The sequence below is a fragment of the Rhipicephalus microplus genome, chromosome 4, assembly GCF_043290135.1.
Source record: "Rhipicephalus microplus isolate Deutch F79 chromosome 4, USDA_Rmic, whole genome shotgun sequence".
Classification (NCBI taxonomy): Eukaryota; Metazoa; Arthropoda; class Arachnida; order Ixodida; family Ixodidae; genus Rhipicephalus; species Rhipicephalus microplus.
This window is the reverse complement of record NC_134703.1, coordinates 199,986,473-199,999,320: the sequence shown is the minus strand read 5'-3', so window position 1 is coordinate 199,999,320 and position 12,848 is coordinate 199,986,473. Positions and strand designations below refer to the sequence as shown.

The following is a 12,848-nucleotide window of genomic DNA, read 5'->3' as shown; positions in this document are numbered from 1 at the left end:
CACACACACACACACACACACACACACACACACACACACACACACACACACACACACACACACACACACACACACACACACACACACACACACACACACACACACACACACACACACACACACACACACACACACACACACACACACACACACACACACACACACACACACGCACGCACGCACGCACGCACGCACGCACACACACACACACACCTGCTGATAAGAATAAGGGCTCTCGGTGACGCACACACGCACGCACACAAAAGAGACAACGAAAGTAACAGAAGCTGAAAACAGAGGCTTAATGAGCGTTGTTGGAAGATGGATATGCGTCATTGACAGTCCTTCTGAAGCGTGGTTTCGTGCCACTCATGCACTCAGCTTGCTTGACTGCTCGGTCGATGTAAGAGACACCTTGAATGTGGTTAAAGAAGGAAAGTGTCTTCTGTAGGCCGCTAGAGTTACTGTATACCTTTAGGTAGCATATACAATAACTCCGTAGGCCGCCAGAGAGAGCGGAGGTGGAAGTGAGATAGTGAAAGAAGGAAGCGGGGGGGGGGGGGATGAGCAGCGATGCCCTTGAAAAAGTGTAACTTGTGTCTTACGCTCTGCCTCTTTCGGTGACTGCGCGCAACACGAACGACCTGATGAGTTTGAACTCGGTTGCGCCGACCGTGGGCTACCGCATGGGCAGTGGGTTCGTGGGTGCTCCAAATTCCCCTGTTTCGATAAAATTCTCGCCTCTCCGCTTTGACCAAATGGGGTCGGTGCATTGTGATAGGGGCTCCAATGTGATACCACTTTAGAAAACTGTAGCTGTTTTTCGACACGCAGTGCATTCGGGCCTCATTGGAATGTGACCGAGGCCGCCCGGAATCGAACCCATACCTCGGTTGCCAATATGTGTAAGCTTACTGCCCAATCTTATTTCTTGCATATTAGGCCGCGTTGGAGTGGTAATATAAAAAGACATAACTAATTGTTTTTCTTAATAGTCTTTCCTACTGGAACCTTTGCCATACCTCGGCCACAGAGAGCGCACTGCCATTTCGGCTATGCCGAAGAGGTGACCTTTGTCGGGCGGGGCTCAACACGCGTGAACCTAATTTATGCCAACGGGGGACGCCTCCTCCCGGCAGCGTTCCACGTTTCGCACACGTGCGTCGCTCGGTGCGAGGCTTTGCCGCCGCGTAGCAGCAGCAGCCGGCTGATGACGCACGCCGAGGAGCCGGCTCGTGCAGGACGGCTCAGAAATAGCGAAGAGACAAAGCGACGCGGCGCCGAGGAAATAGAACTGGACCGCTTCCATCTTTTACCCTCGCCCCTGATCCTGACCACGTAGCGTCTTCGTAGTGTGATTGCGCGGAAAATGAGTTGCCGAATCGCCGGGCGCGCGCAGATGACCGTTCGGGCTAAACGTCGCTGCATTGTGCCCCCCCCCCCCCCCCCCCCCAACATCAGTTTCTGAATATCAAAGAGCAGTTGCACGCCGTTTTTTTTTTTTTTTTTGTACCGCCTAAAGATGCAACCTGCCGAAAAAAAAATAGCAATTTCCAGTGGGGGTGGAATGTCGCGTACAAGCAGAGGCGCAGAAGTAAAGCTCCGGTCAAGGAAGACGGGCAGAAAGATGAAAAAGAAAAGTCAGGCGCTTCCTTTTGGGCGACGTTGATGATCGCCCTTCGTAGCCAAGGGCGGTTGGGCAGCGCCGATCGGAACTGCGCGAAGACGGAGGGAAGAAGGACTTTGCGTCGTCCACGTGATGATGATGCTTCCACAGAGAAGAAAAAGAACTGCGGGTGCCAGCGAGTCCCTGACTCCTTAGAGCGGGCGGTTTAGAATTGTTCTATTCTGTCTTTACTTTCTCTCACTTCGCCCGGCCAGCTTTTTTTTTTTGTCTTTTTTTCGGATCCTCTCTTTAGCCTCGCAGCTCCTCGAGCACGTTCATCGGCGCGCGCTTCCCTTTTTTTTATTTTTTTCCTGGGCTCGCCCTCTCGTGTTCTTGTTTTCGCCCAATTTTTCTCCCCACCTCCCCCCAGTGGTCCTGTCCACCTCCGATGCGCTCTTCGTTTTTGTTTTTCGCCGCTGGACGGTCCCCTGCCTCCTCTTTCCGATACGTGCCCGCCTGTCTTTTTTTTATTTCTCCGGATCCGCACGGTCTTCTTTTGCACGTCCCTCTTCTGGCGGTGGTGTTTTTATTGGGCTCACTTCTTTCGCGGCCCCTCCGCTCTCTTTCTTTTGCTTCGTCCTCCTCTTTTCGGGGTCTTCACGCGCCAGTGTACGTGCGTGCGCGCGCTGTTATTGCGTGCGTGCTTCTTTTCGGATTTCGTTCGAAGCTGCGCCGTGTGAGCGCTCGGCGTTCGCTCGCCGCCGGTGGATTCCCTGCGCTTTTCTTTTTACTGCTGCTTTCTTTCATCGCACGTTTTTGCTGCGGCAGCTCTCTCTGGCTGTCGTTCTTGCTTCACTTCTCTCCCTCCCTTTCTTATCTTTTTTTGTCTCTCCTCTGCCGGCTCTCTGTTTTTAGTCGCCATACTCGTTTCTCCACGCAGCTTTCTTTTTCTTTTTCGTTCTTACCCTGTCGCTCGGAAAAAGCGAGCTAGCGGCGAGTGCCCGCTAACGCTTCTATAGCTCGCGCCCGGCGTGCTGCTGCGGCAGCTTTTTGTTATTTTTACTGCCTGCTTTTTCTTCTCTTCAGTCCGCGGGCGTGCGCGTGTTGTGCGAGCTGTGCGCGTCGCTGGTTCGCTGGCTCGTTCTGCTGCACGCAGTAGTTAGGGGGACGTGGCAAGCTCCTCCCGTGTCGGCACGCGGCGCTCGCGGCAGCAGCCGCCAGAGTCGACCGCCGCTGGGCTCCACGATGCCGGCTCTTCTCGTGCCGCGGTGACCAGCCCCGTGGTACTGTACGACGCGGCTGTGCATGTGCTTCCAAGCTTCGCACGACTGCACCGTGGTCGTCGTCGGTCTCGAGACGGCCAGGTAAGCGCACCGAAACTATTCTTTTTTTGACGCCGTTAGCGAAGAAAAGTTCGCGCTTTACCGCGTAAAACTTTTCGCGCAAGTATGCGGTCTCCCCAAAGATAAGAGAGAAAAAAAAAAAAGTGCCGTGCGCCAGCGAACTCCCGGTGGCGACTATCGTTTCGCCCGCGCGCGACGGTAGCGACCCGAGCCGTCTGAATGGGAAACTAGGCGTGGGAATACGAAAGCAGGGCTGTGTGGAAAGCAGCAAAACACGGGATTTAAGGGTTGCCGCGCGCTCTCTCGCTGTTTCGGCCGTTTCAAGGCGAACGGGAAAAGTAAACGCCGAGAGGACCGTTTTGAATGTGTCGACGTATTTTATCGCTCCCTCGGCGCGTGCTGCTTTTATTTATTATTATTCTTTCTTTCTTCTATATACTCTCCTCGCCGTTTACGAGCGGGCTTTTTGCGCGAGACCTTTTTTTGCGGCTTATGAATTTGTTGATGGTGCTATCAATTGCTAGCGGTAGCTCATCGAAATTGGTAGGCCTCGTGGTGGGCGTGGCGAGCCGCGATGTTTGCGCTAATGAATATGTAACTGCAGCTCGCCTCCGTCGCGTCTTGATCTCACCCCCACCCCCCACCACCCTTTTTTTTTGTTCCCTTTCCGTCAGTAGACGCTGGCTTCACTTAAAAGAGCAGGTCGGAATCGCAGTGTCGTTTATTCCTCAGTATGTTTACTGCTGCTTAGGTTGCTTGAGATAGCTTTCCTTTTTCCAAACGCAACGTATTTTCGGTAAGAAAAAATACTTGCAGAGAAATGACCTACTAATGTCAACCGACTGGCACTAGCTAGCCCGGTTTAAAGGAATCGAGCTTTTCTCTTCGGCGAACCCAATTAGCTCATCAAATAGATATCGGTTCGTACACTCACGATGTCACCACCAGGAGTCGTCAGTGATCAGTTAATGTGTAAAGATAAAAACAGTACATACCGAAAGATTACGTAACACTTACTTCTGCGTTTATATGTATTGCTTGAACATTATTCACATATCTGTGATCGGAAAATAAAGTGAGAATAAAAACATGTCATACGATTATACACGTTTTTCTATTCGATCATGCGATCCCATGGTATAGCCGCCGTGAAGATCATGATAGTTGGAAACTGACCAATATCTGTACAACGTGTTCAGATAGGCGTATTGGATATGGTGGCTATTGCTTTTTTTTTTTTTTTAACAAAGCGTGCGCCTGTGTGATTGAAAGGAAAGTCCTTGCCAAACGGTTCATGTTAGATGGGATAACGCCATGGAGCAGTTCGGTATGACCTTGCTATTTACAAATTTGGACATCTTGTCACTTTTCGTGCAACAGCAGTAAAGCTGCCCTGTACTTCTCCACTATCGCAGAGTAATGCACACGCCTACTGGACTTTCTGCATTTCGATAGAGCTCTTATTCAAAGCCGTGCAGTTCATCTACAGACGACCACGCGAACATGTGCAAAGGTGGCCGAGTGACGAATATTGGGTGACGAATTCACTACTCAATCGCGCATTCATTTAACGTGAAAATGTGTTCATAAGCAGAGAATATTTTTCTGCAAACCCTAATATCCGTCCAATTAGATTCGGAATTTCGCTAAAATCCGCACTTTTTTATACACCGTAGATGGTATGTACGTCAAACTTTATTCATGCCCTGAGGGTCGACGGTAGATGCGGCAGACACGTTTCGCCTTCGTGGTACATTGAAGGTTCCAACTTCCTGCACTGTCTCGTGAGCCTCACTTGCTTATGCAAATTAAGTTCGCTTATTCTTCCGATGTGCTCGTATGGTGTAGGTCTCACAATCTAATCATTTTGTTTCTTCAAACTGAAACACACATGTATGTGTACGCACAGTTTTGTTCCCTCGATGGTTGAACATTGATGCTGTTTACCTGAAGATGCTCGTGTGTTGCCTTTTCGAGAATTCTCGGGTGAGCGTGATGCGTAATCCCCAGCGGAATGCGACGTCACTTCCGACACTTGGTGACGTCGTAGATATCGGCGACGTCATCACGGGCCTACTAAATTTCTTACCTCCTCTAAAGATGGCCTACGTTAGAACAAGCCTCATTCACAAGTAGTGCAGGCATCTAGTTTGCACGAGTCGACGTCGAGTGCGAGGTGCCATGTCACACGAGCTCTCCCGTTTGCCGCAAATAATTTCTCCGGTACCCTGTGTGTTTCTCTTTGCGAACGTAAAGATAAGTACTTGGAAATTCTTGACCGTCTCCGGGGCGTATATAAAGCGTCCGGGTTTAGAATGACATTGAAAATACATTTGCTCACCATGCACATACATTCGCAAGTACACCTCCTCAGTGCTGCGCCCGTGATATACCGCCCTGTAACGTGCTTTGGTATCGGCAACACTCCCAGTCACGCATGTAGTCACTCTTAAAAATAAATTAGTAAAGAGGTAGCAACTGCAAGCAAATATGTAGCAACTGCAGAGCCTACTACCTTTCTTGGACTGTTACTAACCTTTTGCTATCTGTTTACTACCCAAGTTACTGAACAGTTACTATATAGGTGCAACCGTTACTTTTTGCTGCTTGTTTACTACCTATTCAAGTACACAGTAAATGTAATGAAAAAAGTAGTAACTGCAGCAGTTACTTTCTTGCATCGTTTCTACCCCTTGGCTACTTGTTATTTGATCCAAAATAGTACGTACTATCTATTGTAATAAGTGTAGAAGAAGCAGACAGAGACAGCACCCATTCTGGGGCAGGCTGTTCAATTCCCCGCCTCCTCGTGTTCCTCTTCTCGCCAGGTGTGCGCCGAAACTCGATCGCCACGTTGTCTTCACTGCAATAGTTGGAAGAGGAATGGTCTCCATGTATCATACAGACAAATGAAGATATCTGTAGATAAGGAAAATAACACCATTTGCTTTAAATTGCGCAGTCCAGATGTGTAAGCGTATGTCTGCTATTGTCAAAACGAAGTACAACTTAATAAGCAAGTGCTGCGCGCGTTTTAACAGACGTTTACAACAATTTTAGTAAATTACAAAAAAGTAACATGACAAACAGGTCAAAATTAACGAGATGGTCAAAATTGATTCAGAGCATGTCTCATAATAATATCGTGATTTTAGCACGTAAGACCCCAGAAATGATTATTACATTTTAACCACCAATATATTAGTTCAGGAAACTATTCAAGTGCACTGAGACAACATTAATAAGCTCGGTACTTTGCTTTGTGCTTTGGCCGCTGTAAATGATTTTTTGTTGGGGCAATTTCATAATAAATAGATATGACGTATTATAAAGCGGCTGATTAACTCTTGTACTGCGTCCCTTAACACACGTAATCAGGCAGTGTGGTATAGTGCTCTAGGCTCACATTGTTTGTAATTCGTCTTGAAGCACAAGTGCTCACCTGTACCGGACATGCACGTGTAACGCTGTCCCTCCGTCCGCACCGCTCCCCTCGCCGCAGGTGTTGGAGCGGTGCCAAGTAGTTCACGCCCTCCCAGCAGTGCGCGGTGACGTCTCTCTTCCTCGCCTGCTGCGCGCTTGCCGCGTGTCAGTTCTCTTTCACTTCCCCCTCTCCACCGCTCGCAACGCTCAAGCCCACTCCTCACGTGGGCATCATCACGTACCATCTTCATCTGTCGGCGAGAAGCCGTGAGCCTGCGGGTGCACGCGCTGCGCGCGCCTGGATAATCTCGCGGCGCCGACAACATGGACAGCTCGCCGTCGCGGCATGCTTCCCGCTAGTGTGCGCGTACCATTTCCGGCTTTCGCCGGCGTTGCGAAAGTTCGCGAGGCTGATCGCGTTCGTGAATGGTGATGTGAACACCGACGAGGCGCGAGCAAGGGAAGCCGAACGCAAGCGTCGGCAGTGGAAGGACAGCGACGCCGACGAGGTGCAAGTCAAAGAAACACCGATTGCGTTCCAGAATACAGAGGGCGCGCGGGTAACACCGACGAGACGCGAGCCAAAGAAGCCGAGCGCAAACGTTTTCAACTTGTGCCGCCTCCCGTGTCTTTGTATTTCAAAAGAGCATTTACTCGAGTAAGCGCTACACCGAGTTTCGCTTCAAACCGTTCTTCCAGCACCCGCGTCGACGCCCGTTTCAACCGGGTCAATGCCGTGCGCACCGCTGCTGCTTCGCACCTCATCAGGGTTCCCTTCGGGGTGATGACCCATAGTTTTTTTTCTTAAAACCTTCAAAAGCTACTACCGATGGTTAGTAACGGCTATATACTCTTAAAGAAGTTTGTAAAAAGCTTGTAACCACGAGCAAAATGTTAGTAACAGAAGCTATTACTAACCTTCTTGGGCCATTATTAACCTTTTACTACCATTTTACAACCCACGTTAGCAAACGCTTCAAGGTTGCGAAGGTTACTAGGTTTTGCGCACTGTTAGTAACTTTTTGTCATGCACGTATTTGATGAACTTGTTAAACAAACACTAGAGGTTATTACTACGAGCGTCTAATAGCCAGCACGGGGATGCATTCAAGTTCATTGGGGCAATATATGTAAGCTTACTGCTCAATCTTATTTCTTGTATATTACGCCGCGTTGAAGTGGTAGTATAAAAAGACATAACTAATTGTTTTTCTTAATATTCTTGATTAAAGGTCCTACACTACGTTACCTCATCTAAAGAAACCGTACGTTTTACGAATAAGGGCGCCTAACTTAAATTATACATCCTACAGCATAGCCGCACACCGGCACCAGCTGGAGTCCCAAAAGTTAGGGCTATATATACCCCTGAAACCGCCTTGGACTGTACTCGTGTGTATTTGCAATAAAGAAAAATAATTATCGCGTGTACTTGTGTATGCGTCTACGATAATATGTGCGTAATTACTCAGTGATATATTGAAATGCTGATGCTCGCGAATACGACCGTTATTAAACGGTTGATTCGTGAGGCAATATAATCGCGTCTAGCGCATTTCTTTGCTAGCAACCGTTACTACCTACGTTATAGTAACCATTATTAACTGTGTTAGTAACGGTGGAGGTAGTAATGGTTACTAACACCTCCGTTACTAACTTCATTTACTAACATGGTTAGTAACATATGTGAGCAAACCAAAGTTAGTAAGTACTACAACCTTTTTTTATTATTATTTTTTTTGTGAGTGTGACTCGCGAAAAGCTCCCCCCTGCAGGCGAATGATTTCGCCCTGGTTGGGTCTCCTGATGGTTTCAACGTGCTTATACGAGCTTGCGTTTGTTTACATAATCTAATTGTGGGATTTGGAGCAATGCAGGTTGTCACACGATCACTTTTGATCGCGATTGAGCCTGATCCGGGTGGAATTTTCGCGATCGTGATTGGCTCCTTCACGCGAGCTGCAGGAGGTATAGCCACTAACAGTTGAGAAATTTGATCCTGATAAGCTTAATCGGTAGCTTTAGATCGGTAGTTCAACTTGTGACACAGGTAAATTGGAGCAGATTTCTAGGGGCAAGCATCGTCAATTGAGGTGTGACACATTTTCAGTGCGAAAGTGCTTAGTGAAAGAACTCAAAGGAGATAATAAACACAGTGCGCAGGGCTAATCTCTTCTCTCCCCCGAATTCTCCTACTTTCTACTTTTTAGCTAAAAACGTGTCCTAGGTGGTACAAAACCAAACTCGCCCTAGTCGATGGTTTTATCGTTGATTGTAATATTATTGGTACACAAAAATTTTATTAGTTTTCTGAGGTATTGCGAAACTCCCCGTAGTTATGAATTGCAAGAGTCCCTACAGGCATTTGAATCAAAGCGCGAATAGACGCCACGAACAGAAATCACGGGAAAAGGCTGCTTATTGTGGTGGTATGTGTGGGAAGAAAACAAGTAATACAGTGAAGTGCCGGTTTTTTCAGATGATCGCGAAAATCTGGACGCTTTCTCGGTACCGTCACGGGCACCTTAGGCGTCAATGTGTAAGAACGTTCGAAGTTTCGAACGCTCAAACTCTTCGGTGCCCGATTTTCCGGCTTCCCAAATCCCTGGTCGGAAACGACATTATTTAAAGTTCCCACCTTTCGCAGCCGTAGCAGTGTTTGAAAGGCAGCTTTGCTGTAATGCTATTTTGCTGAGAGGTGAAGCACACCGAGGAGTGCCACTATCACGGCGCAGTGCGGCGATGTCCTTTCGGAAAAGCCCCGAAAATGCATGAAAGCGGGATGGCGGCAGGCATGCAGCTAATGCGCCAGTAGGAAACAATCTCCGACAACGTTCCCTGATCTTCGGTAGTCCATGTGGTCTAGCACAGTTGTAAGCAAACTGCACGCGTTTAATAGAAAACCAAATGTGTCAGCGTTCATGCTGCTTCTCCGTACGATTCGTGCGCTGCGCAGACTTGATGCTTTCACAAACGAAAAATCCACGCATCTCCCCGAAGTGAGTGAGCCAAGCACTGGGGAGTTAAATCACCCGCTCACAAATGAGTGACAACGCGTGTATAATACAATGTTCTATTACCCATAAATCATATGTTGTGTTGAGTTCTGCATCCCGTATTGCCTTCATCATTCCTGCTTTGTGGCCCGTGAAATGTAGAGCTAACGGTTCTTCGATGGGATATATAGCCTGAAGTTGGCAAAGACGAGGTCCATGCCTGTTTTTTTTTCTTTTTACATTTAGGTATATCCAGAGAGGTGAGTCTTCTATAGGCACTTCAAGCACGCGTGAATGTTCTGTTACTTTGCCAAGCCAGACTCATAGGAGGGCTTGATTATTAACTTTCGTTTTATGTGCAAGTCGATGGCTGCGCCATCCGAGTAAAGGTTGGAAAAATAGGCAAGGAAAACACCGTTTTAGGCCTCTAAAATTGAAGCAATGTCAAACAAAGACGTGCACAACCTGTATCTATGACAGGAAGCAATAAATGTTAGATAGACTTCAGCGCAATCTTATGTACCTACTCGCCCAAGTGAAAGTGCAAGAAATATGTTATTGTTTATGATAGCAGAAAGGCGCCAATGGTTGAACACAGCCACGAATTTTCCGCATGCGTGGCAGAACATGGTCTTTCTTTGTATTTATTGTCTAGCATGCCGAGTCCACCGCCGTATCAACACACTCCTGGTCGCTTCCTTTTCGTCGTGGCTGAGAGATGCAGCACGAGAGCATGGCCAGAAGGGAGGGACGTCTAAACGCATTGGGTACATTTTTCTCCTGTTAGTGAACACCTAAAGGGCCCCTCACCAGGTTCGGAGCTTTTCGATCTTACAGGTGCAATGCACGCACTGTGTGCTCACGATCCCGTCTGCCGAGATTTGCAGTGCTACGCGTTGTGGAAAGACGTGAAATTTGAAACACCGCTTGCCCTTCCTGTCGCCCCAAGAAGGAGGATGTGACGTACAACAAGGACTGCTAGTGTACTGCTCCTGTACGCTACTCATTTACACGATTCTTGCCAGCCTCTCAGCGCGCACCGACGGATCCATCCCACAGAAGCCGAGAACGTCGAAAGAACACGATATTTGTGGCCTTTGCCGAATATGTTCACCTTTAAAACGTGCACGTGTAGCCTCGGGCACGTCATGCGCACGTGACCTTCATGATGTGTTGGTGCGTACGCGTCATCTGGTCCTCCAAAGCGAGTAGGCTTGCGATGGCTGCACCGCATGAGTGGCTAGAGATTCGAGCTTGCCTCCTCGCAATATGGTTTTATAGCTCGTAATGAACCAATTTGAAATATTAGTGTGGTACAACGCTCTTCATTGATAATGCAACAACTTCCACTGTCAAACTACAGATTCGTATGTGACCTGGTTAGGGGCCCTTCAAAAAGCCACACAAGTCAACTATTAAGTCGACATTGATTGTTGAAATGGCGGTCCAGAAACCTTGTAGTGTTACTTTTGTGCCAAAGAAGGGCCTATTTCAGAATAATATCACGTTTTAGGGCTCCGCGTCGGGTTAGCGCCCTTCGAATTACCCGCCTTGCTTCTTGAGGCGGGTAATTACCCTTCGAATTACCCGCCTCAAGAAGCAGACCGACCGGGCCGTCTCATGTCACTGTTGCCGTGCACAAAGTCGCCCGGCTTTACTGCGCTAGTAGCATCAGAGCAGCAGACAGAAAGCAGCGGGAACTACAGCAGCAACAACGGCCATTGCTCAATTTCCTGCCATTGGCTTCGAGATTGCAGGTGTTTTTTTTTCAACTGTGCCCCGCTAGATGGCATCACCGGTCCCGTCTAACCACGCAAAAATTGAATTTTTCGAACCACTCGCGCCCTTCCCCATAGTAACGCCCGGCGGTTCTTTTATCCATGATTCGAACAGTAACGAACAAGCAGCATTTTATTGCGTCTCTTGATGCACGGAAGGTTATTTATTTAGTGCAGCTAGATCGATGACTAGTGATTAATTGTTGGCGGTCCGACCGATGTCATCGGGATCGTTTTGAAAATGTCCTACTGCGGCGCTTGTGTTTTTGTGCATTTACTTTAATTTCTCAGCAAGTAGGGCACTTTTTTGATAATATTGTCATTTTAGATGTTGTCATACATTGAGCTTTCACTCTGACGTAAATTGTTATTTGACTTTAGTGTCCCTTTAAGGGAAAAAAACGAATCAGAAGCCATGTGCGCATGACATTTCTTTTTCTTTTGATGCACACTCTCTTTTCCTTTAACGGCTCTCGACTGTTTATACTGTATACAGAGGGACCTTCTGTTCCATTCCCACCACTGCAGCCAGGTTTGTAGGTGGTTATTCAATTACTCCGCAACTCTGTACAACCGTCTATAAAAGCCGCTTGCCGGGTCCTTGGCCATGGATGCTACTTTCCTCTCCTTTTCCCGTCCTGGTGTTCGGAAAAGGCACTGCAGCCCTGTAACATGGATAACGGTCAGAAGCCTCACTCTGAAACGAAATTTGAGCTGAAATAGGGCTCATATAGGTGCCGATTAAAAAAAAAAACGCAGTTATTTAGCCACGAATGCCAAAAATAGACATTTGTATAGGCACTATAAGAACATTATAAAAGCCCTTCTTAACCTCTAATTCATGCTCACACATCAAAGTGGCACAACAGGGAACAAAATAGGCATTTGCCTAAAATCTGGTCTCTAGTCATCGGATGTGTTTTTATGAAGGCATTGCACCGTGTTCTGAATGTCTGTCGGGGGGATGTTGACCACTTGAACTCGGATTCCGTACTGCCCGTTTCCGTGCGTTGCAGGCGTGATGCTTATGAAAGGGAGCGATCGAAATCGATGCTTCCCGAGGTGTCTCCGGTGCGGCAGCGTTTGTTGTCGGCGTTGCCGCTGCTTCCCCAACTCATCGTCTCTGGGCTAGCTTGTTGTCTGCGCCCGCGTTGCCTTTCGCGGGCGAGAGGCCGTTCACGTTCGATTTCAGCCATGGCAGAAAGTTTGTTTCCTCTGTATTATCGCACATACCCACTCTGGTGAATTGGTCAAGAAAGCGTATCGTAACTTTTCAAAGAGCACTACAATACTGTTCGATATATTTAAAAAAAAAAACGAATGAAGAAATTCGGCAGATCCCACGTACCTGGGAGTTGACGTTATACGAAGCATGCGGAGGCAAGGGGACCGTGTTGCAATTTTTTTATTGAGCAGGCACGTCATGAAATGACGCTAAATATATGTCCAAATGTGTCACGCACAAACACATGTTGAAGAGTTGCAGATGTTTATATAACCAGTTGTTTGCACTTGCGCAACGATGCCAACTGGAACATGCGTATTAGCAACACCAGAAGCTGATGTGAGGCACTGATGCTCGCGAGGGTGCTGGCCCTGGACTCTGCTACATAAATCAACTTCAGCGCACGGCAACTGTAGCCCCGATTGATGTGAACCCGACGTGACGGCTGTATCAAAGGAGTACATATGTAAAGTTTAT

At 47.9% G+C, this 12,848-nt stretch overlaps 1 protein-coding gene across 3 annotated transcripts in view; it reads left to right on the top strand.

Annotated features, from left to right (window-relative positions):
- Nucleotides 1-12,848, top strand: part of LOC119172524 (uncharacterized) — a 176,247-nt gene that overhangs the window by 81,490 nt on the left and 81,909 nt on the right. The window contains exon 1 of one of the 3 annotated variants that reach the window (XM_037423667.2): nt 1,600-2,970. The exons of the other annotated variants lie outside the window; for them this stretch is intronic. The gene's annotated coding sequence lies outside the window, so the exon portion shown is untranslated. Of the gene's footprint in view, nt 1-1,599; nt 2,971-12,848 lie in introns of those variants that run through there. 3 annotated transcript variants of the gene reach the window in all.